Source organism: Schistocerca serialis, chromosome 7 (genome assembly GCF_023864345.2).
Source record: "Schistocerca serialis cubense isolate TAMUIC-IGC-003099 chromosome 7, iqSchSeri2.2, whole genome shotgun sequence".
NCBI lineage: Eukaryota > Metazoa > Arthropoda > Insecta > Orthoptera > Acrididae > Schistocerca > Schistocerca serialis.
The window spans coordinates 32,426,634-32,450,940 of NC_064644.1; positions in this window are offsets into that span (position 1 = coordinate 32,426,634).

Consider the following 24,307-nt stretch of genomic DNA (forward strand, 5'->3'; position numbering starts at 1 on the left):
GCTTCGACGTATATTCTGGTAAGCAAAATACAAGTAGGACAAACTTCAGCCTATTGAAGGATTTGAAATTCAACTTCATCGCCGAATATAAACTTTTTGAGTACATTAATAGCTTTAGCGACACACCCTGCATGATGGATACTGTGTGAGATGGTTCTTTGAGATGAAAATTCGCAGTAAGTACAAAAACTACCAATATAATCCTACCTCATATCTTATTCCTGCAAGGTAAATACAAGAGTTATTTTTCCAGAATGTTTTCAGTCAAAACACAAGCACCTCTAAAATAACTTGTATTTTATGCTATTGTGACAGAAATTAATGTTTTGACTAAAAATTCATTCAGCGAGAGTTTCATGGACGAATTCTTCCTGCCCGTTTCCGTGGTAAACGAAATAAGTGTAAAATTATCGATAGTGAACTTCTCTTTTCTTTTCAAGTGCATTTCTCTGTAAAATTTCTATTTAAATAAAATAATACGTATCAACTTATTTCTTGATCTTCATATTTCATTCATTGCTATCTGTCAATGGCTGCCTGTGCTGGCTCCCAAGTTCTCTTTCTCAGCTAACTCATGATGGATTTCATGCAAGGACGTTATCGCCCCTTTCAGCTGATAACTAATCAGATTTTTTCAATTATAAAGATCTTCAAAACAGTGATGTGTGCTACATCGTCGAAGCTTTGGAATAAGAAGTCTTGTCTCTTTTCATTTACAAAGTTGCGACAACCTCCCAGCTTATTTATGCAGTTGCCCTGCTGCTGACACAAAGCTTCTATTCAGTACGTAATATCTCAGGTCCAGAGTCGGAACCCGTAACTTTTCAAATAAATTTTAACATTCCACAATGAGTTTATAGCACTTTTATGCGTAGGTAATTTACACGCCCACATTTGTAAAAGGAAGGTTTTTATGTTCTTTTTACAGATGACAGTTTACTTTCAGTTAGTTCATGACAATAGTACCTATGCAAGTATGTATCATTTTATGCAAACGAAATGAAAAGGAGCAAGCAATACCTGGTACGATTACGAGCTTCCCTCGACAGTGAATGACGATCAGGGTGGTCCGCGCTGGTTCAGAAACAGCTTCCGTAATTCGTACCTCCCGGCTGCCTTCTCTGGTCTCTCTCTACTTAGTTTGCGAACACTGCTACGCCAAGTCAGTCGACTAATATGATACTTTCTAAGGAAGATTTCGGCTAAGACACTGAAGTACACAAAGAGTTTACATGAGGTAATCAGTGAATTTTACAGGCAGAAACACGAGGATCATTCAGTGATAATGCAACACATTTCTTTGTCTGAAATCAGGTTGTTTTCATTTAATATTCCAATACACCATATTATTCCCCACTCTTTTCACTACAAAATTGTATTTTTCATCACAATCTCTGTTCAAGGCGACGGGATAACGCCACCCAACTGTGAGGGCTTGTATCCTCGCATGGTACCGCTCTACTGGCTGACGTCGAACCCAGCGTCTTGCTTCATCACTAACCTACCCAACGCCCACATACTGATTCCCGTGGAGTGCATTGGGCCAAACAGATGGAAGTCCGTAGGTGCGAGACCCAGGCTGTAGGGTAGGAAGAACCGTCCAGTGAATTTTGGTGATCTCCTCGCAGGTGTGCAGACTTCTGTGAGGTTTTGAGTTGCCATCGAGAAGGAGAAGTTCATTTGCGTTTCTGTGGCGACGAACACGCTGAAGTCGTTTCTCCAGTTTCGTGAGGGTAGCACAATACACTTCAGAGTTGATCGTTGCACCGTGAGGGAGAAATGGTTCAAATGGCTCGGAGCACTGTGGGACTTAACATCTGAGGTCATCAGTCCCCTAGAACTTAGAACTACTTAAACCTAACTAACCTAAGGACGTCACACACGTCCATGCCCGAGGCAGAATTCGAACCGGCGACCGCAGCGGTCGCGCGGTTACAGACTGAAGCGCCTAGAACCGCTCGGCCACAATGGCCGGCCGTGAGGGAGAATATCTTCTTCAGAGTCCCAGTCCAGCTGTGCAGCGATGTGTTTGATTGTGATCCATCAATCACGTCGAAAGAGTGTGTCCGCACGTTTCAACAATACACGGTATGCGACCGTCCGGTACGCGGCAGATCAGGTTTGCGCGACCTCGTTGCGATGGTGACAGACGCCTCGCTCAACGACTCACAGGGCTTTTGTTCACTAACAGTAGTGCATACACACTGTGTAAGCGTCTATGAATGTCTGCGCTGGTCCGCTTTTCTACCAAAAGCAACTAACTTACACCGCACCTCCGTCACCGACTCAATTTTGCAGTGTAAGTATAGCGCCCCCACCTATGGGAACTTCATGACACTATAGGGGCTGAAGTGGGCATATTTCACGATGTCCCACAGCAAGTTCTGCATTTTTTTCAACCGAAACTGGTCGCGAAAAAAATTTTTTTCACTATTTATTGATCGCCCCTCATAACAACTGTGCGTATTTCATTTTTTTTCTGGAAATTGATCTAAAACCCATGTAGCACGCACACGCAGAATGAGATAAGAAATAAACGATGAACGAATAAAAGTGAATTGTTCCCAAAAAAAAATTATCACCAGTGAACTAGTCCCCAAAGGGGAACCAGTTTACACGTCTCTACTAGACCAGGAGGCCAGCCGTGACGTCAGCGCCCAGAAAGGCTCCTTACGGCAGGCGGCAGCGGCGCCGAAAGTGCCGGGAGTCTTACAAAGGATGACGGCCTCCTCGGGTGGGACTCGGCCCTCCGAGCAGAGGAGCGTGGCTCAAGGACACGGGAGGGCGAGCGGCTGGTCCGCTGCTGTGACGGTGTGCTGCACCCTGGGCAGGGGCTGGTTCACCAGTACAGAGGCACCAAGTCCAGCGCCAAGGACACAGTGGCAGAAGGCAGTCCGAAGGTGAGCAGGCACCCAAACTCGGCGTGACTGGTCGCTGATCCATACCGCTCCAGCGCTTGGTGTGGTCATCTCGCCTTTGTAAGTCTGAGACTGCTAGCATGAGTTTCTTAGAAGTAGAAACTTTAGGGATTGCGAAGCAACTCAAATCGCTTGATACGGGCATGTCTTCAGGTCCAGATTGTATACCGATTAGGTTCCTTTCAGATTACGCTCACTACTTAGCAATCATATACAATCGATCGCTCACCGATAGATCTGTACCGACAGATTGGAAAATTGCGCAGGTCGCACCAGCGTTTAAGAAGGGTAGTAGGAGTAATCCATCGAACTACAGACCTATATCATTGACGTCGGTTTGCAGTAGGGTTTTGAAGCATATACTGTATTCAAACATTATGAATCACCTCGAAGGGAACGATCTATTGATACGCAATCAGCATGGTTTCAGAAAACATCGTTCTTGTGCAACGCACAAGACGCACATCTAGCTCATTATTCGCACGAAGTAATGTCCGCTATCGACAGGGGATCTCAAGTTGATTCCGTATTTCTACATTTCCGGAAAGCTTTTGACACCATTCCTCACAAGCGACTTCTAATCAGGCTGCGGGCCTATGGGGTATCGTCTCAGTTGCTCGACTGGATTCGTGATTTCCTGTCAGGAAAGTCGCAGTTCGTAGTAATAGACAGCAAATCATCGAGTAAAACTGAAGTGATATCAGGTGTTCCCCAGGGAAGCCTCCTGGGACCTCTACTGTTCGTGATCTATATAAATGACCTGGGTGACTATCTGAGCAGTTTTCTTAGGTTGTTCGCAGATGATGCTGTAATTTACCGTCTAGTAAGGTCATCCGAAGACCCGAATCAGTTGCAAAGCGATTTAGAAAAGATTGCTGTATGGTGTGGCAGGTGTCAGTTGACGCTAAATAACGAAAAGTGTGAGGTGATCCACATGAGTTCCAAAAGAAATCCGTTGGAATTCGATTACTCGATAAATAGTACAATTCTCAAGGCTGTCAATTCAACTAAGTACCTGGGTGTAAAAATCACGAACAACTTCAGTTGGAAAGACCACATAGACAATATTGTGGAGAAGGCGACCCAAAGGTTGCGTTTCATTGGCAGGACACTTAGAAGATGCAACAAGTCCACAAAAGAGACAGCTTACACTACACTCGTTCGTCCTCTGTTAGATTATTGCTGTGCGGTGTGGGATCCTTACCCGGTGGGATTGACGGAGGACATCGAAAGGGTGCAAAAAAGGACAGCTCGTTTTGTATTATCACATAGTAGGGGAGAGAGTGTGGCAGATATGATACGCGGATTGGGATGGAAGTCATTATAGCAAAGACGGTTTTCGTCGCGGCGAGATCTATTTACGAAATTTCAGTCACCAGCTTTCTCTTCCGAATGCGAAAATGTTTTGTTGAGCCGAACCTACATAGGTAGGAATGATCATGAAAATAAAATAAGAGAAATCAGAGCTCGAACAGAAAGGTTTAGGTGTTCGTTGTTCCCACTCGCTGTTCGGGAGTGGAATGGTAGAGAGATAGTATGATTGTGGTTCGACGAACCCTCTGCCAAGCACTTAAATGTGAATTGCAGAGTAGTCATGTAGATGTAGATGTAGAGGGAAAGACGGGTAGTACACGGTATGTACAAGAACTAGGAGGGAACAATATGACTGGAAGACCAAGAATGAAATGCTGAGATTTAAAAGAATACAAGACACGGATGTACTCTTTCGCTCCTATTTTTCAATCTATAAAGGAAGAATCAATTGCGGAAATAAAAGAAAGGTTCAAGTGTGGGTTTAAAATTCATGGTGAAAGGCTATGAATGGTAAGATTCGCTGATGACGTTGCTGGCCTCAGTGAATGTGAAGAATTATTACTGGATCTATTTAATGAAATGAAAAATCGAATAAGAGCAGAATGGTGGACTGCGAGTAAATTGAAGGAAGACGAAAGTAACGAGAAATAGAAGAAACGAAAATGCACAAGAAACTTAACGTCAGGATTGTTGATCATAAAGAAGATGAAGTTATGGAATTCTGATAAGTGGGTAGCAAATTAACTCATGACAGATTGGGCAAGGAGGACGTAAAAAGCAGGCTATGCACTGGCAAAGAGGATATTCTGGGCCAAGAGAAGTATTGTAGTATGGAACATAGGCCTAAATTTGAGGAAAAAATTTCTGGGAATGTAAGTTTTGAGTGCAGCATTGTACGGTAGTGTAACATGGACTGTGGGAAAACCGAAATAGAAAAAAATAGAATCAGCTGAGATGGGTTTATGCAGAAGAACGTTGAAAATTAGGTGGGCTGTTAGGGTATGGAATGAGGAGGTTCTCTAGAGAATCGACGAGAAAGGTCATATAAGGAAAACACTGACAAGAAGAGGGGACAGGATGTAAGGTAGCGTAATATCCTGACCTTCATTTCTTACATATTGCGACCTCACCATCGCAATCTCTGTATCAAGACGTTTCATTCGTGCCCAAACTCGATAGGGTAGAGTCAATTTACATATTTCCGTTTAATGGATATGCAAATCTCATAAATAAATCGCAAGTGCGCACCGAGATTAAAAAGTCGAGGCTGGCGTACACAAGCATTCAAGACACATCGGACACAGGAGTTTTTGTTCAGCGTAGGCAACCAACCCGCTGTAAAGTCTGTAGGAGGGTGGGTTAGCATGCAGCTGGGCCAGCCAGCCGACCAACCACGGACCAAAACAGTTTTTACCAGAGTAAAGGGATAATGGCCTGCGTGTTCACCTTAAAAGAAAACCCACTGTATTGTTTGGCAGAGCCCCAGCATACACAGTTTTGGTGGACCTAGTGCGCAGTTTCAGTTCTCACAAGTGGATAGTAAACACCTAACGCAGGTTCTATATATTTCCGGATTGGTTGGCTTAGCCATTCTCCCGTTTGTAAGAGTAACGCTGATTGGTGGACTATTGCTGACGAAATGAGCTGGAAGAGTGAGGTAAAGGCAGCGGATGATATATCCTTTTCCTTTTTGCATGGAGGGTTCAGGTATACATGGCGACGTCGCAAGCTGAAGATGAACAGATAGAGAAAGTGTATGAGGATATTGAAAGGGTAATGCAGTATATAAAGGGCGGCGAAAATCGAATAGTCATGGGCGACTGGAATGCAGTTGTAGGGGAACGAGTAGAAGAAAAGGTTACAGGAGAATATGGGCTTGGGACAAGGAATGAAAGAGGAGATATACTAATTGAGTTCTGTAACAAGTTTCAGCTAGTAATAGTGAATACCCTGTTCAAGAATCACAAGAGGAGGAGGTATACTTAGAAAAGGCCGGGAGATACGGGAAGATTTCAATTAGAATACATCATGGTCAGACAGAGATTCCGAAATCAGATACTGGATTGTAAGGCGTACCCAGGAGCAGATATAGACTCAGATCACAATATAGTAGTGATGAAGAGTAGGCTGAAGTTCAAGACATTAGTCAGGAAGAATCAATACACAAAGAAGTGGGACACGGAAGTACTAAGGAACGATGAGATACGTTTGAAGTTCTCTAACGCTATAGATACAGCAATAAGGAATAGCGCAGTAGGCAGTACAGTTGAAGAGGAATGGACATCTCTAAAAAGGGCCATCACAGAAGTTGGGAAGGAAAACATAGGTACAAAGAAGGTAGCTGCGAAGAAACCATGGGTAACAGAAGAAATACTTCAGTTGATTAATGAAAGGAGAAAGTACAAACTTGTTCCGGGAAAATCAGGAATACACAAGTCGCTGAGGAATGAAATAAATAGGAAGTGCAGGGAAGCTAAGACGAAATGGCTGCAGCAAAAATGTGAAGACATCGAAAAAGATATGATTGTCGGAAGGCCAGACTCAGCATACAGGAAAGTCAAAACAACCTTTGGTGACATTAAAAGCAACGGTTGTAACATTAAGAGTGCACCGGGAATTCCACTGTTAAATGCAGAGGAGAGAGCAGATAGGTGGAAAGAATACATTGAAAGCCTCTATGAGGGTGAAGATTTGTCTGATGTGATAGGAGAAGAAACATGAGTCGAATTAGAAGAGATAGGGGATACAGTATTAGAATCGGAATTTAAAAGAGCTTTGGAGGACTTTCGGTCAAATAAGGCAGAAGGGATAGAAAACATTCCATCAGAATTTCAAAAATCATTGGGGTAATTGGCAACAAAACGACTATTCACGTTGGTGTGTGGAATATATGAGTCTGGCGATATACCATCTGACTTTCGGAAATGCATCATCCACACAATTCCGAAGACGGCAAGGGCTGACAAGTGCGAGAGTTATCGCACAATCAACTTAACAGCTCATGCATCGAAGCTGCTTACAAGAATAACATACAGAAGAACGGAAAAGAAAATTGAGAGTGCGCTAGGTGACGATCAGTTTGGCTTTAGGAAAAGTAAAGGGACGAGAGAGGCAATTCTGACGTTACGGCTAATAATGGTAGCAAGGCTAAAGAATAATCAAGACACTTTCATAGGATTTGTCGACCTGGAAAAAGCATTCGACAATATAAAATGGTGCAAGCTGTTCGAGATTCTGAAAAAAGTAGGGGTAAGCTATAGGGAGAGACGGGTCATATACAATATGTACAACAACCAAGAGGGAATAATAAGATTGGACGATCAAGAACGAAGTGCTCTATTAAGAAGGGTGTAAGACAAAGCTGTAGCCTTTCGCCCCTACTCTTCAATCTGTACATCGAGGAAGCAATGATAGAAATAAAAGAAAGGTTCAGGAGTGGAATTAAAATACAAGGTGAAAGGATGTCAATGATACGATTCGCTGATGACATTGCTATCCTGAGTGAAAGTGAAGAAGAATTAAATGATCTGCTGAACGGAATGAACAGCCTAATGAGTACACAGTATGGCTTGAGAGTAAATCGGAGAAAGACGAAGGTAATAAGAAGTAGTAGAAATGAGAACAGCGAGAAACTTAACATCAGGATTGATGGTCATGAAGTCAATGAAGTTAAGGAATTCTGCTACCTAGGCAGTAAAATAATCAATGATGGATGAGCAAGGAGGACATCAAAAGCAGACTCGCTATGGCAAAAAAGGCATTTCTGGCCAAGAGAAGTCTACTAATATCAAATACCGGCCTTAATTTGAGGAATAAATTTCTGAGGATGGAGTTCAGCATTGTATGGTAGTGAAACATGGTCTGTGGGAAAACCGGAACAGAAGAGAATCGAAGCATTTGAGATGTGGTGCTATAGGCGAATGTTGAAAATTAGGTGGACTGATAAGGTAAGGAATGAGGAGGTTCTACGCAGAATCGGAGAGGAAAGGAATATGTGGAAAACACTGATAAGGAGAAGGGACAGGATGTTAGGACATCTGCTAAGACATGAGGGAATGACTTCCATGGTACTAGAGGGAGCTGTAGAGGGCAAAAACTGTAGAGGAAGACAGAGATTGGAATACGTCAAGCAAATAATTGAGGACATAAGTTGCAAGTGCTACTCTGACATGAAGAGGTTAGCACAGGAAAGGAATTCGTGGTGGTCCGCATCAAACCAGTCAGTAGACTGATGACCGAAAAAAAAAAATGGAGGGAAGTCGTTCTGGTGACGTTCCTGTGGCGGGAACACGTAGCGGGAGCGAGTGCACTCGTGGACGTACACAGAGAGCGAGGAACAAAGTCTCTACTCAGTACTGCACTGGGAGAGCACCTCTGTCACTAGCGAATCAGAGCACGAACGGATATCTGTAGAGAGTCGCTCGCAATTAAGCGTTTGTTCACTGTGCTAGCCGCGACACTTAATGTGCGGCGTGAACACAGACAGAGTATCAGTTAGTGCCTGCGAGCAAACATTGAGTGGAATCACGGTGGACTGGTTGTCTGACTGGTGTACCACACCAATAGTTAGACTAGGGGCAGATAGGAGTCCTTGACTTCATCAAGTCGTAGTGAGAGTTTGACTTGCGAAGGTCAATCGAGATAGAAAGAGATAGTTTTGTTATTTCTCAGCGGCGAACGGCGCAGGCAGCAGTCGTCGCAGCTCACAGTATTGTGCGCTACAGTGTAGGCGAGCCCCCCATTTCTCCATTAGAAATAACATACTTCATTCACGTCACTCCATTACATTTCTCACGCAACAGCCTCAACTGTACTTGGAAAAATTCGATCAGATGGCTCTCAGCCTTTCTGCCGAGAAAATAACATTATCAAAGAAAAGGGATAAAAAAGCTTTCCCACACTTTGTATATAAATGTCATTAACAGGATTCCCATCCATAAGAGGTAACCTCCTATTCCGAAAAGAACCCGGAAACTTGTGTATCAGTTTATAAATAAAAGTTTCATTTGACTTTTCTTAAATTTTGCAATAAATAATATTTTCCGTTCGTTTAATGTTTTTCTTACACTAACTAGCAATACTCCAGGTCCCAAGAATCCCACTAGTTACGTAAGAACTAGAAAATTTTTGTGTCTTTTTCTTTACAGCGGACGACTCCAGAAGATATTTATTGCAGAAAGTTTTTCAGACATTTCTTTTTGGTACGTTGGGGCCGTCTGTCTGACTCCTGTAATAGTGTGGGGTGGAAATCGCTTCTTGCAGGAGCCAAAGGGTACTTGTCAGGTCAATACATTGCGCAACTCGTCAACATAACACCCACACACTGACAAGGATAATGGTACATCTGTTAAGACATCAGCAGATAACTTCCATGACACTAGAGGGAGCTGTAGAGAGTAAGAAACTGTAGAGAAAAATAGAGATTGGAATACATCCAGCAAATAACTGAAGACGGACGTTGCAAAAGGCTGTCAAGGAGACGAATTCTTGACGGTCGACATCAAATCAGTCAGATGAGTGTAACTGTGCCAATGTGTTGCTCCCAGCCACGTATGGGAGAACAAATCTGTGGCTTCACTGTGTATCAAACTCCCGGACTCTCCTGCATAAGATCCATCTATTCGCTGTGTTATCAGGTTTGCACTGTTCGGCCTGACTTCTTTTGCAGGTTTATCTGTACGATGATTCATAAAAAACTTACCATTACCCTATTTCCAAATTGTAGAATGAAATCTAACGACGTTGTTGTTGTGGTCTTCAGTCCTGAGACTGGTTTGATGCACCTCTCCATGCCACTCTATCCTGTGCAAGCTTCTTCATCTCCCAGTACCTACTGCAACCTACATACTTCTGAATCTGCTTAATGTATTCATCTCTTGGTCTCCCTCTACGATTTTTACCCTCCACGCTGCCCTCCATTGCTAAATTGGTGATACCTTGATGCCTCAGAATATATCCTAACAACCGACCTCATCTTCTAGTCAAGTTGTGCCACAAATTTCTCTTCTCCCCAATTCTGTTCAATACCTCCTCATTAGTTATGTGATCTGCCAATATAATCTTCAGCATTCTTCTGTAGCACCACATTTCGAAAGCTTCTATTCTCTTCTTGTCCATACTAGTTATTGTCCATGTTTCACTTCCATACATGGCTACACTCCACACAAATACTTTCAGAAACGACTTCCTGACACTTAAATCTATACTCGATGTTAACAAATTTCTCTTCTTCAGAAACGCTTTCCTTGCCATTGCCAGTCTACATTTTATATCCTCTCTACTTTGACCATAGTGAGTTATTTTGCTCCCTAAATAGCAAAACTCCTTTACTACTTTAAGCGTCTCATTTTCTATTCTATTTCCCGCAGCATCCCCCGATTTAGTTCGACTACATTCTGTTATCCTCGTTTTGCTTTTGTTGATGTTCATTTTATATCGTCCTTTCAAGACACTGTCCATTCCGTTCAGCTGCTCTTCCAGGTCCTTTGCTGTCTCTGGCAGAATTACAATGTTATCGGTGAACCTCAAAGCTTTTATCCGTTCTCCATGGATTTCAATTGCTACTCCGAATTTTTCTTTTGTTTCCTTTACTGCTTGCTCAATATACAGATTGAATAACATCGGGGAGAGGCTACAACCCTGTCTCACTTCCTTCTCAACCACTGCTTCCCTTTCATGCCCACCGACTCTTATAACTGCCATCTGGTTTCTGTACAAATGGTAAATAGCCTTTCGCTCCCTGTATCTTATCCTGCCACCTTCAGAATATAAAAGAGTGTATTCCAATCAACATTGTCAAACGGTTTCTCTAAGTCTACTAATGCTAGAAACGTAGGCTTGCCATTCCTCAATCTATTCTCTAAGATAAGTCGTAAGGTCAGTATTGCCTCCCATGTTCCAACATTTCCACAGAATCCAAACTGATCTTCCCCAAGGTCGGCTTCTACCAGTTTTTCAATTCGTCTGTAAATAATTCGTGTTAGTATTTAGCAGCCGTGGATTATTAAACTGATAGTTTGGTAATTTTTACATGCGTCAGCACCTGCTTTCATTGGTATTGGAATTATTATATTCTTCTTGAAGTCTGAGGGTATTTCGCCTGTCTCATACATCTTGCTGACTAGATGGTAGAGTTCTGTCAAGGCTGGCTCTCCCGAGGCTATCAGTAGTTCTAATAGAATGTTGTCTACTCCCGGGGCCTTGTTTCGACTTAGGTCTTCCAGTGCTCTGTCAAACTCTGCATGCAGTATCACATCACCCGTTTCATCTTCTTCTACCTCCTCTTCCATTTCCATAATATTGTCCTCAAGAACATCGCCCTCTGTATACTCCTTCCACCTTTCTGCTTTCCCCTCTTTGCTTAGAACTGGGTTTCCCTCTGAGCTCTTGATATTCATGCAAGTGGTTCTTTTTTCTCTAATTTTCCTGTAGGCATTATCTATCTTACCCCTAGTGTTACATGCTTCTATATCCTTACATTTGTTCTCTATCCCACCTTGCTTAGCCATTTTGCACTTCCTGTCGATCTCATTTTTGAGACGTTTGTATTCCTTTTTGCCTGCTTTATTTACTGCATTTTTGTATTTTCTCCATTCATGAATTAAATTCAATATCTCTTCTGTTACCCAAGGGTTTACATTAGCCCTCGTCTTTTTACCTACTTCATCCTCTGCTGCTTTGACTATTTCATCTCTCAAAGCTACCCATTCTTCTTCTACTGTATTTCTTTCCCCCATTCTTGACAATCGTTCCCTAATGCTCTCTGTGACACTCTGTACAACCTCTGGTTCTTTCAATTTATCCAGGTCCCATCTCCTTAAATTCCCACCTTTTTGCAGTTTCTTCAGTTTTAATATACAGTTCATAACCAATAGATTGTGGTCAGAGTCCTCATCTGCGCTGGAAATGTCTTACAATTTAATACCTGGTTCCTAAATCTCGTTCTTACCATTATATAATCTATCTGAAACCTGTCAGTATCACCCGGCTTCTTCCATGTATACAACCCTCTTTTATGATTCTTGAACCAAGTGTTAGCTATGATTAAGTTGTGCTCCGTGCAAAATTCTACCAGGCGGCTTCCCCTTTAATTTCTTACCCCTAATCCATATTCACCTACTACGTTTCCTTCTCTCCCTTTTCCTACTACCGGTCACCCATTACTATAAAATTTTCGTCTCCCTTCACTATCTGAATAATTTCTTTTATTTCATCATACATTTCTTCAATTTCTTCGTCATCTGCTGAGCTAATTGGCATATAAACTTGTACTCTTGTGGTAGGCATGGGCTTCGTATCTATCTTGACCACAATAATGCGTTCACTATGCTGTTTGTAGTAGCTTACCCGCAGTCCTACTTCTTTATTCATTATTAAACCAAGTCCTACATTACCCCTATTTGATTTTGTATTTATAACCCTGTATTCAACTGACCAGAAGTCTTGTTCATCCTGCCACCGAACGTCACTTTTTCCCAGTATATCTAACTTAAACCTGTCCATTTCCCTTTTTAAATGTTCTGACCTACCTGCCCGATTAAGGGATCTGACATTCCACGCTCCGACCCGTAGAACGCCAGTTTTCTTTCTCCTGATAACATCGTCCTCCTGAGTAGTCCCCGCCCGGAGATCCGAATGGGCGACTATTTTACCTCCGAAATATTTTATCCAAGAGGACGCCATCATCATTTAACCATACAGTAAAGCTGCATGTCCTCGGGAAAAATTACGGCTGTAGTTTCCCCTTGCTTTCAGCCGTTCGCAGTACCAGCACAGCAAGGCCGTTTTGGTTAGTGTTACAAGGTCAGATCAGTGAATCATCCAGACTGTTGCCCCTGCAACTACTGAAAAGGCTGCTGCCCCTCTTCAGGAAGGACACGTTTGTCTGGCCTCTCAACAGATACCCCTCCATTGTGGTTGTACCTACGGTACAGCTATCTGTATCGCTGAGGCACGCAAGCCTCCCCACCAACGGCAAGGTCCATGCTTCATGGGGGGGGGGGGGGGGGGGGGGCAATCTAACGACGTGGTGCTGAAATTCCTCAAACAATGTTATAACGTTTGTTACGCACGCGGACTGTTTTTTATGTCATGTGAGTCGTTCACCGTTCTGAATTTCTTTAAAAAAAATTAAAAAAGTTACATTTTCCATAGCTCTTAGATGGTATAAAGTTCTATTATTAGGTGTTAATGAGAATTTTGGGTGCTTTTAACCTTACAGAGATGTTACAAATCCTTGCATGTTTTCTGCTACTATTGCCTGTTGTGGTACATGGCAGCTTCGTGTTTGCCTCACTGTCTGATAAACGGCTACGCCACTCAATTTATTAACGCTTGTTCAGTTTTTCAGTGCTGATTTGTTGCTCTGTGGTGATTCCACTGCAGTTTGCTGTCATTTTATGTGTTGTATTTTATATACTGTGGTTATGCCATTTTTTATTATTAGTGCTGAATCTCGTAAACGTGAAGGGATGGTAAGTGTACAGGCGTTTAATCATGCTGACGTCCGCTTCCATCCTCCATATTGCTACACAACTTCGTCCAGTTTAGTAGCCTGCCGCATGGGAGGACGCCGTGAACGCTTCACAAAGCCTTTTCATGACTAATTCTGCTTTATTGTATCGGTCACTGGGCTGCAGCTCGCTAACATCATATTTATTTTTAGTTCGTAAAATTTACTTTTTTTACGATGTTTCGGTGATGAATAATGGCCTAACGCTCGAAATTCTCTATTATCGAACAGAACAATGTTATATAATCAGACGACTGTTGGAAAATGTTCCCTTTGCTGGTAATTGTAATCACTGTAATAAAAAGAAATGGTAATAATTTAAATGGAACTGCATATGTATACAATGATTAAATACTTGAATGGCATTCTTTAGGTTACAATTCCCCTTACGACCTCATATACTCTACTACACACGAAGGTCTTTAGTCTGTATCTGCTTGCATGTGCGGGTGTAAAACTCCATAAGTAGACAACATCTGTCTGACAGTAGCATTGTTCGCTCAATATGTAGGCATCACAAACTCAAAAACGTAAAACTGAATTAACTGAACAATGAAAATAACAGGTTTAGCTGTTTAGCTTTGTTTCATTGTCACACATTTACGCTGCTGTTTAATTATGATTGAAAGCTCAAATACTGTGCCATCGATCCGATATCTGATATTCTACATTGTAACAAAGTAGCAATTATAGGGGTAGTAGCCTGAGATGATACCGCTCTCTGTGTATCATCAAGACGTCTGTTAGCTGAATAATGATTTTAAAGCAAGCTCCAGGACGTGGATAGGCATCAAAGATACAAAATCTTTGTCGTCACGACTGGCAATTTCAATGAAATATCTACAATTACAGAAAAAAATTATTAAATAGAATTAAGCCTGTCGAAATGGATACTAAACTGTCAATTACGTGAACTACATTTGGAGGCCACATCTAATAACGTATCTAACTTATCCATTTTCTCATGAGGCTGCTCTACATTTTGAGAACGTTATATATAAAATCCCTTTGCATATTGACTTGAACGTAAGGTCGTTTCTGGATGCTGCGGGTACAGTAACCCACAACCTCAAAAACAGAAGAAAACGAGCAAGGAGGCTGGAAGGTATTTAGACCACTTTGTGTGACATAGACGAAACAGACTCATAGAGTGCTGTGAGCAACATTACGTCCAGTGAATCATTCGGCTCAACAGGACTTGACTGTCAAGAGCTATTTACTGGTTACTATTATGTAGAACCAACGTAACAGAGTACTGAAGATTTTAAATTAAAAGCAAAGAGCAATATACGATGTTAACTAATGCGTAGTTCCAACAAAGAACTCGTGATCGTTCTGACTCAAATTCAGAGTCTCACACCAGTTAACTAGCCCAAATCACCAGTCAACGTCTTTGACAGTGGTAATCTATATCAACACTCCTTCACTGCCTCTAGACTCGAACAACGTTTGCTAGCTCAAATCATGGCTTACTTTGAGTGCTAACGTGCCACTAATTGGAAAGAGTTCAGCGTATCTCAGTTAATAACGTACCCTTTATCCTCACGACATCTCTATGGAAGACAGCACCGAGAACTGAAATACATCACACGACATTACATGGTGGAATGCTCTGCGACTGTCTGTGAATTAAAAAACTTAAAATGAAGATTAGTGGTTTCAATGGTTTGTGGGTTCCAGAATGTGTGATTGGGTTTAGTTATTTGACTAAGTCCAATGTATAGTGGCCAACCAATGCATTAGTAGCGCGATAACCTGATGATCAGTCAGAATAGTTCAATAATAATAAGTACAGGCCAGATATTTCTATGAGGTGAATGGTAAATAATGTTCGCAGCTCTCTAAGTTTTGCGTTAAATAAATTAAAGCTTATTAATTCCTTTTACGTACAACCAACCTAATGACAGAAATCAAGCTTTTAAATTAAAAGACCAGAACAATGTACTGCATTAATTAATGAGTAGTTCCGGTAAACAACCGAAAATGGTTTTAGGTTCAGCTACAGGTAGTAAAATTTTAGAATTTTACACTGAATAACCTGTGCGAATCACGTGCCTAAAACGTTAACAAACTTTCCAAAATGTTTGAGAGGCCAGTCCTTTTCAAAATGGTTCAAATGGCTCTGACCACTATGTGACTTAACTTCTGAGGTCATCAGTCCCCTAGAACTTAGGACTACTTAAACCTAACTAACCTAAGGACATCACACACATCCATGCCCGAGGCAGGAATCGAACCTGCGATCGTAGCGGTCGCGCAGTTCCAGACTGTAGCGCCTAGAACCGCTCGGCCACTAAGGCCAGTCCTTTTCACCGTGTGTGAATTTTTCTAAGTCCACACTGTTGCTGCCTCGCCGAAATCTTACAAAATCCTTGAGATTATAACAGCGTAAATTTCCTAAGTATGCACTACCGACACGAGAGTGTATCACAAGTCCAAGACTTGTACTTATTAGATCTCTAAACACAACAGAATCATAATTTCCTCCCATGTGCCCGTCCTGACTGCCCAAGCTCATGCAAACGTGTGTCCTCGGACAAGACGGCACCGCTCTTTTATGCTGTCGCACTATCATTAGCGAATTTCGCACACGAATGTTATACACACATACTTAAATTTTTCAGTATTACCCCACACACAGATGTTTGCTATGTGAAAGAAACTTCAAATTTTTTGAGCTTTCTCTTACTGGCCTCAGTTCTGTGCTGACGACATTAGATTGCTCAATGATCAATGTTTTGTAAGGATAAACGGTATTATACGCTATTTTTACCGTTAATAACCCAGGAACAAAGAAAACTATAATACGTTTATACATAGATATCTAAATGTAAATTGAAATACTGCCACTACTTGCCTCATAGGATTGACAGTTTTGCATAAAATTGGCGTTTTTATGCTCTGAAAACATATTCCGGTATGTGGACTAAAATATACAAGGACGCGATAAAAAGAAATGCCTCCGACTTTTTACGTGAAACTCTTAAAACTTCTTTCGTTAAACAACCTTTATTAACATTCTGCATTCATATTTCTGACACAGCTGGCTGGCGACAAACTGATTTCTCCCAACGAAAGACAATTTGTTGATATTGTCACTGTGGAATGTTTGACTTTGTTAACAGAGCCACATCATCACCTCTGCTCGCAGCGCTACGTCACTAGCAAGGGTGTTCTTTCAGTTTTGGAAACAGCTGAAAATCGGATGGGGGACAAGTCGGGATCGTATGGAGGTTGATCGATGAGATTGAATCCAAGGCGCCTGATTGTTGCAGATATCGCAGCGCTCGTGTGCCGTCTAGCATTGTCACGCTGAAGGAAAGGTGCTCCATGTGTGGACGAACTCTTCACATTCGTGCATTCAGAACATCGATTACAGCACGCTGTTTCTCGCGCACGGACATTAACGGTGCAGTCACGTTAATGTGAGCACCGCCTATGTTCGAAGTCAACGTGCAATATCCACTACCTAATATCATGTGGCAGCAACTAGCAGTGGAGGAGGGTATGTAACGCGTGTCAGGGGAGTCGGAAAACAGTGCGTTCGTTGTCGTATGGCGGAATAGGAGCGAACTATCAGACGTCGAAAAGGGCACCATCATTGACTTTCTGGCCATGGGGTGAAGCATTTGCGAAACGGCTAATTTTGTAAACTGTTCGTGTGCTGCCGTAGTGAAGTATACCATGCATGGGAAAATGGCGGTACCCAAAACTGGCGCCGAGAAAACTATGATGCAGCTCGGGTCATAGATGACAGGGGCGTACGACGACTACCGAGATCTGTACAGCCGAATAGATGTGAAACTATTGAGCAATTGACCGTCCAGATAAACCAAGAGACTATCAACAGTGCCCCTTAGCTACTGTTACGTCGTGGTATGGGAAAACTTAACCAAAACGTAAGGTAAGCAGAGCTCAAAGGCTGCAGGGAGTGAAAGCGTAGACCTAAATGAGGTTACAGTTTCTAACACAATTTAATTTTATTAAACATTATATATATATATATATATATATATATATATATATATATATATATATATATATATATAAATCACAAAACACAATAAAAATTTTTTAAACTCCAGGCCTGAAGGGCCGCTGAAGATTCACAACTGTAATGTCAGAATGACAATGTTAAGATTAAAGATAATCACGGTCTGAAGGACCCAACACTTTTGATTGATTATTGACCAACACAATAACTTACAGAAGGGATTGACCTTAATCATTCGGCCAGAAAGGCCAATCAAATATAACCACAAATGCTGTTTTGATAATGCTACAAGAATGCAAAACCAACAGTTAATTTACTTCGTCCAAAGGAGCAGTAAAGACCAAACGACAAATTCATATACCAAAGGTGTATTTTTTCCTTAGTGAAACAAGCTAACAAGATAAAATTAATAACCAAAAAGGGGTAGTGACGTCGCCACTCGGCCTGAAGGGCCTGAATATCAGTAGTAACAAATATTTGAGAATGGTTGAAGTTAGTGAGTTAGCGCTTAAAACCAGCCCCTGCACCTCACCACTAGGAAAAATTTACTGTCAGTCCCCTAGAACTCAGAACTACTTAAACCTAACTGACCTAAGGACATCACACACATCCATGCCCGAGGCAGCATTCGAACCTGCGACCATAGCGCTCGCGCGGTTCCAGACTGTAGCTCCTAGAACCGCTCGGCCACCCTGGCCGGCGCACCATGAATCCCCAACCGCAAAATGTAGCGCAGTTACCCATGGCACTGGAGTCGACATGGCTCCATATCCCTGTTTGTGCGTTCCAGAACCTCACCTACACCTTTCCTGCACATGCTTCAAAAGGTGGTTACTCAGGCTTTTGGCGTGTGGTCACTTTAATGTAATTGGACACTTTGCAGTTAATTGACATTTTTATGCTTTAAATTCACATTGCTGCATGTAACTTAAAATAAATGATATTTACGGGGTCAGGGATTTTCTCTGCCTCGTGATGGCTGGGTGTTGTGTGCTGTCCTTAGGTTAGTTAGGTTTAAGTAGTTCTAAGTTCTAGGGGACTGATGACCATAGATGTTAAGTCCCATAGTGCTCAGAGCCATTTGAACCCATTTTTTAAATGATATTTATAAGAAATTGTACTAATATCTTCTGATAGAGATCCACGAAGTCTTTCGGGGGAAAATTAGTTTAGAAAACTCGCGGAACCCACCTTAACGTTCATTTTCATTAAAACAACAATATGGGAATTGTGAGTCCGCCTTGATGTGAAACACTTGTGTTGATTATTTATTTGTTCAACCAAACTAATCCCAGCTAGAAGTATCACCATCATCCGTGGACTCTTTAAATCTGGTTTATTATTTGTGACAGCGTGGTTTTTAAAACTGTTATCGGTTTTTGCGGCATATTTTCTAAGTTTCTCTGTCGCCGTTTTTCTGGCATACATCATGTCATCTGCAGCTGTGTGAGCGGGTTCGTTGTACGGCTTAAAGCTACTTTTGTACAGAGAGAAACATGACTTCGGCATTTCGTTCATAATCTAAAACATTTTTGTGTATAAAAGTAGCTGCAAGACATCCAACGAAACCGCTCACACAATTGCTGATGACATGATGTATAGCGAGCAAATCGGCACCAGAAAAACACAGAAAATGTGTCTCAAATATCAACAACAGTCTTAAAAACCATGCTCTAACGTATAATAAATGAGATTTAAAGAACCCACTGACGATGCCCATATTTTTCGCTGAAACTAGTTTGGGGGAATAAACAACTAACAAAAGTATTTTGCATCAAGGTGGACTCATAATTCCCATATTGTTGTTTTTGTATGTAAACATTGACCGAAATGGAAGAGAGTCTAGATAAAATTATTGTTCATTTTAATCGTTAAACGTTTAATATGGAATACCCTAAGGATTATTTGCTTGATTTAGGGCGCGTTTTTCCACTCATTTTTCTCCTCTTATAAAGAAGTTATTGATTTTCCTGTGCCTGTCTAGGAACAGTTTTTATTAAATCCGTGTCTGTTTAGTGGTCACGACAGTTACTCAGTTCCGTCTTGGATGGTGTCCCCTTCCACGCTCTTCACCAACAGCCACCGAGCGAAAGCGCTGGTTCACCAGCAGCTCATCTGCAGCCGTGGGATTTTTCAGTCTTCCAGTGACGGCTAATCACTGAGCCTGACCTACTACGGTTGTCTGCTGAGCTTTTCTTCTGACACCTAGCGATCGCTGCAGCCTGCCGCATCCCACCACTGAGGCCCACTTAGTGCAGCAGGCACGCCCCCTTAGCTGTCAACACACTTGCGCTGTTGCGCCTCCTTTTCCCACCACAATAAAACGCATGTGAAGATCCGAGTCTCCTTTTTAAATGTTAAGGTGTTCAGCCCTATCTGGTAGTATCCTCAAAACTTCCTTTACGAACACGGAGCGAGGTCGACGGTTCAGTCGCCTTTCGTCATGCTAGCGGCACGGGCGTCTTGTTTACGTCCTCGCCGCGTAGCTCACTCTCAGAGTTGTTTACGTAATTCTGCCGTCTTAACGTTCTATATTTCCTTCGAAAGAGAATGGCTTACGCCCACAGAAAATCGACACTGAGGATTAGCTTTTCACCTGAATAAAGGCACTTGAAATCGAACAGTTTTTCAGGGATGAAGTGAAGATTGATAGAGCTAACCAAACATGTGCCGTTCGAATTATATATTGGTGGCTGCCGTACAATTATCATTTATGATGGCCAGCCGAAGACATGCTCGGGACGTGGCAAAGAAGGACACCTCCGTTTCAGCTGTCCGCAATGCAGGATCACATAGTTACCGCCTGGGTCCGCAGCTCGTGGTCGTGCGGTAACGTTCTCGCTTCCCACGCCGGGGTTCCCGGGTTCGATTCCCGGCGGGGTAAGGGATTTTCTCTGCCTGGTGATGACTGGGTGTTGTGTGATGTCCTTAGGTTAGTTAGGTTTAAGTAATGCTAAGTTCTAGGGGACTGATGACCATAGTTGTTAAGTCCCATAGTGCTAAGAGCCATTTTACCGCCTGGGGACCTGCAGCCCACGACCGCTCCGACTACACTTCCGCTGACGTTTGTCGAAGTTCTCCATAACGACCGCCGACCGCTATCTCCACTGGCCCCTACTATTGGCACATCGTCGCCTCCGGTAATGCTTCAGGCTGTCGTGGACGGACCGAAGCCCTTGCCTCCTCCACGTCATGTGCAGTGGTGAGCTATATCTACTGCTTGGGACGGCCCTCGACTCCATGGTTGCGCCCAACGATGCTTTGTGCATGACCATCCGGATCCCCAGGCGTCATCGGACACTGAAGTTCACGTGTGCAAGCAACAGTCGCCGAAGAGACGGCGGATGACACCTTCTGACCGCCTGGGGAGCTGCAGCCCACGACCGCTCCAACTACACTTCTGCTGACGTTTGTCGAAGTTCTCCATAACGACCGCCGACCGCAGTCACCACTGGCCCCTACTATTGGAACATCGTCGCCTCCGGTAATGCTTCAGGCTGTCGTGGACGGACCGAAGCCCTTGCCTCCTCCCCGTCATGTGCAGTGGTGAGCAATTTCTACTGCTGGGGGTGGCCCTCGACTCCATGGTTGCGCCCACCGATGCTTTGTGCATGACCATCCGGATCCCCAGGCGTCATCGGACACTGAAGTTCACGTGTGCAAGCAACAGTCGCCGAAGAGACGGCGGATCACACCTTCTGACCGCCTGGGGACCTGCAGTCCACAACTGCTCGCTCCGACGACGCTCCCGCTGACGTATGTCGAAGTTCTCCATAACGACCGCCGACCGCAGTCACCACTGGCCCCTACTATTGGGACATCGTCGTCTCCGGTAATGCTTCAGGCTGTTGTGGACTGACCGACGCCCTTGCCTCCTCCCCCGTCATGTGCAGTGATGAGCAATTTCTACAGCTGGGGACGGCCCTTGACACCATGATTGTGCCCGCCGATGCTTTTGTGCATTACCATCCGGATCCCCAGGCGTCTGCGGACACTGAAGATCACGTGCGCAGTCAACGGTCGCCGAAGAGACGGCGGAACACCCCATCTGGCACATTCAGTAGACAGTCTCAAGGCGTTGAGGATCACAACTCTCAAGGTGTTCCCCCGATGGACGATTCCGTGGTGGAAGCACCAGCCTGCCCCCCTTCGGAGGTACAACCATCTTCGCATGCACAAGGCGCTGTACCATTGCACACTCAACAGCAGCTGAGCAATCACCACTCTTCCACCGCCGACGTGACACCGCCTTCGGACTCCACAGACGCTCCACAAGACGCACACAGTCCACGTACCTTTGCGTGGTCTGACGATGTAGACAACGAAATATTCACCGTTGAGACAGCAGCGAATGCTGCTGCTCCAACCCACGGCTGCTAATCGACAGGGTTACTGGATGGGGGTATGGGGATGTGCAGCTGCTGGGACTACGTTCCTGTTCGCTGCTGCTCTTCGTGCCTCCACGAGCGTCCCAGTAGTCACAGTTCCAAGAGAATCTTACAGGATTGGCTCCATCAACACCACTGGCATCACTGTCAAACTACAATCACTCTGTGAAATGTTGAGGGCGGCGGAATTCGATGTTGCCCTTCTGCAGGAGGTTCGCCTGGCGACGTTTCCTAATATCTCTGGCTATGTTTCTTACCTCACGCCGTGCGCTAACGGTGGCAGTGGGACAGCTATTCTTTCAATCGAAGGCATTGAGGTAGACGATGTGATTTACATACCATCGGCTACGGGGTCTTGCTGTGACTTTCCACGGTTTCCGAATCACCAATGTTCACCCTCCCTTGGGCACGGCCAAACGACGGGAATGGTCGTGATTCTATTCATAACAGGTCGCTCGTTTGTTTTATGGCCACTACGACCATATTATTCTTGGTGGCGACTTCAGTTCATACAATGAAGGCTTTCACGACCGGGTGGTACTATTGTCGATAATTCATACGGGTTATATGGCCGTGGTCCATAGAATTCTTCTAAACCTAACGTTTCGTCCAATACTACGTTGGACATCTTCAGAGGTATGGCTGGTCCTGCTAAGTCCTGTCGACTGACGAGTCGGGTGTCGGAGAGCGGCCTAAATACCGCGGAAAGTGGGCGTGGTCTACCTTGGACATAGTAGCAGAGAGAATACTGGTCGAAGTTAAAATGTAACTATCGATAATAGTACGTTATAGATAAAAATCACTTATCGATTCTGCAACGCCACTGTCCATATCTCGTTTAATTTCAAGGCCTCTTCTTTTCTATTAAAATTATCTTCATGTTTATAAATTTCAATAGCATCCCTATACAGTCGTGGATAATAGTTCGTGGTAGCACTTAAAACTGTAGCTTCAGAAAACTTAACTACATGGTCACCTGACTGAAGTGCATGTTCCGCAACGCCCTATTTATCTATTTTTCTCAGTCGGCAAAGACTTTTATGCTCCTTTACCATAGTATTCACACTTCTTTTCGTAATACCAATATAGACCTTGCCACAAGTACACGGAATCTTATACACACCGCTAGATGATAATCGTGGCCTTCTAGCTTTAACAGAACGAAGTACTTGTCCTATTTTTCTGGTAGGTTTGAATACCGGTTTCACTTTATGTTTCAGCAAAATTTTGCCGATTCGATCTGTAACCTTACTGAGGAAAGGTAAAGACACCGTGTTGTTCCATTGCTGTGTACCATCCTCGTCCTTTGGCCTGCTGTAATTAGGTCTTAAAACTCTATTAATTTATTTGTTTGAGTACCCATTCTTTTTGAAGGCTTGTTTCAGATGATTCAGTTCCGTATCCAGGTGTTCCGGCGTACAACTCCGTTTTGCCCTGTCCACTAAACTTGTGATTACACCTCTTTCTTGCTGTGGGCGATTTTTATCTATGACGAACTATTATCGATAGTAACATTTTATCTTTGACTAGTTTTCTCTCTGCTGCTATGTGCAAGCTAGACCACGCCCACTTTCCTCGGTATTTAGGCCGCTCTCCGATGCCCGACTCGTCAGTCGGCAGGACTCAGCAGGACCAGCCATACCTCTGAAGATGTCCAACGTAGTATAAGTCGAAACGTTAGGAACAGAAGAATTCCATGGACCACGGCCATATAACCCGGAAGAATTATCAACAACGGCGACTTCAATTGTGTGGTATCCCAGAAAGGCCAACATCCCCATATCACCACATGCCAGGAACCATTGCTGGCTGTGCGTGAACTGAACCACACCGGTACTTGGTACCACACCCATGGTGATCGACCTGGATACACGTACGTCACGAGCCATTCAGCGAGTCGTCTTCACCGTGTCTACGTTCCCCAAGGAATCGTAACTGCCACGCTTGATGCTGACGTACGACCTACCGCCTTCTTCCACCATATCGCCTACAATTGCAGTGTTTAGCAACACAGGCACAAGGTGAGGTGTGGTTGAGGCCTGTGGCATTTGAATGTCGCCCATTTCAAGGATATGAAATGCGGGCAGGTCGTAGAGACGACGTGGAAAAACGCTGTGAGACGCCTTCCAGCGTATCCTTCAACAGTGCGGTGGTGGCTCGACTGTACCGAGCCTGCTTTACG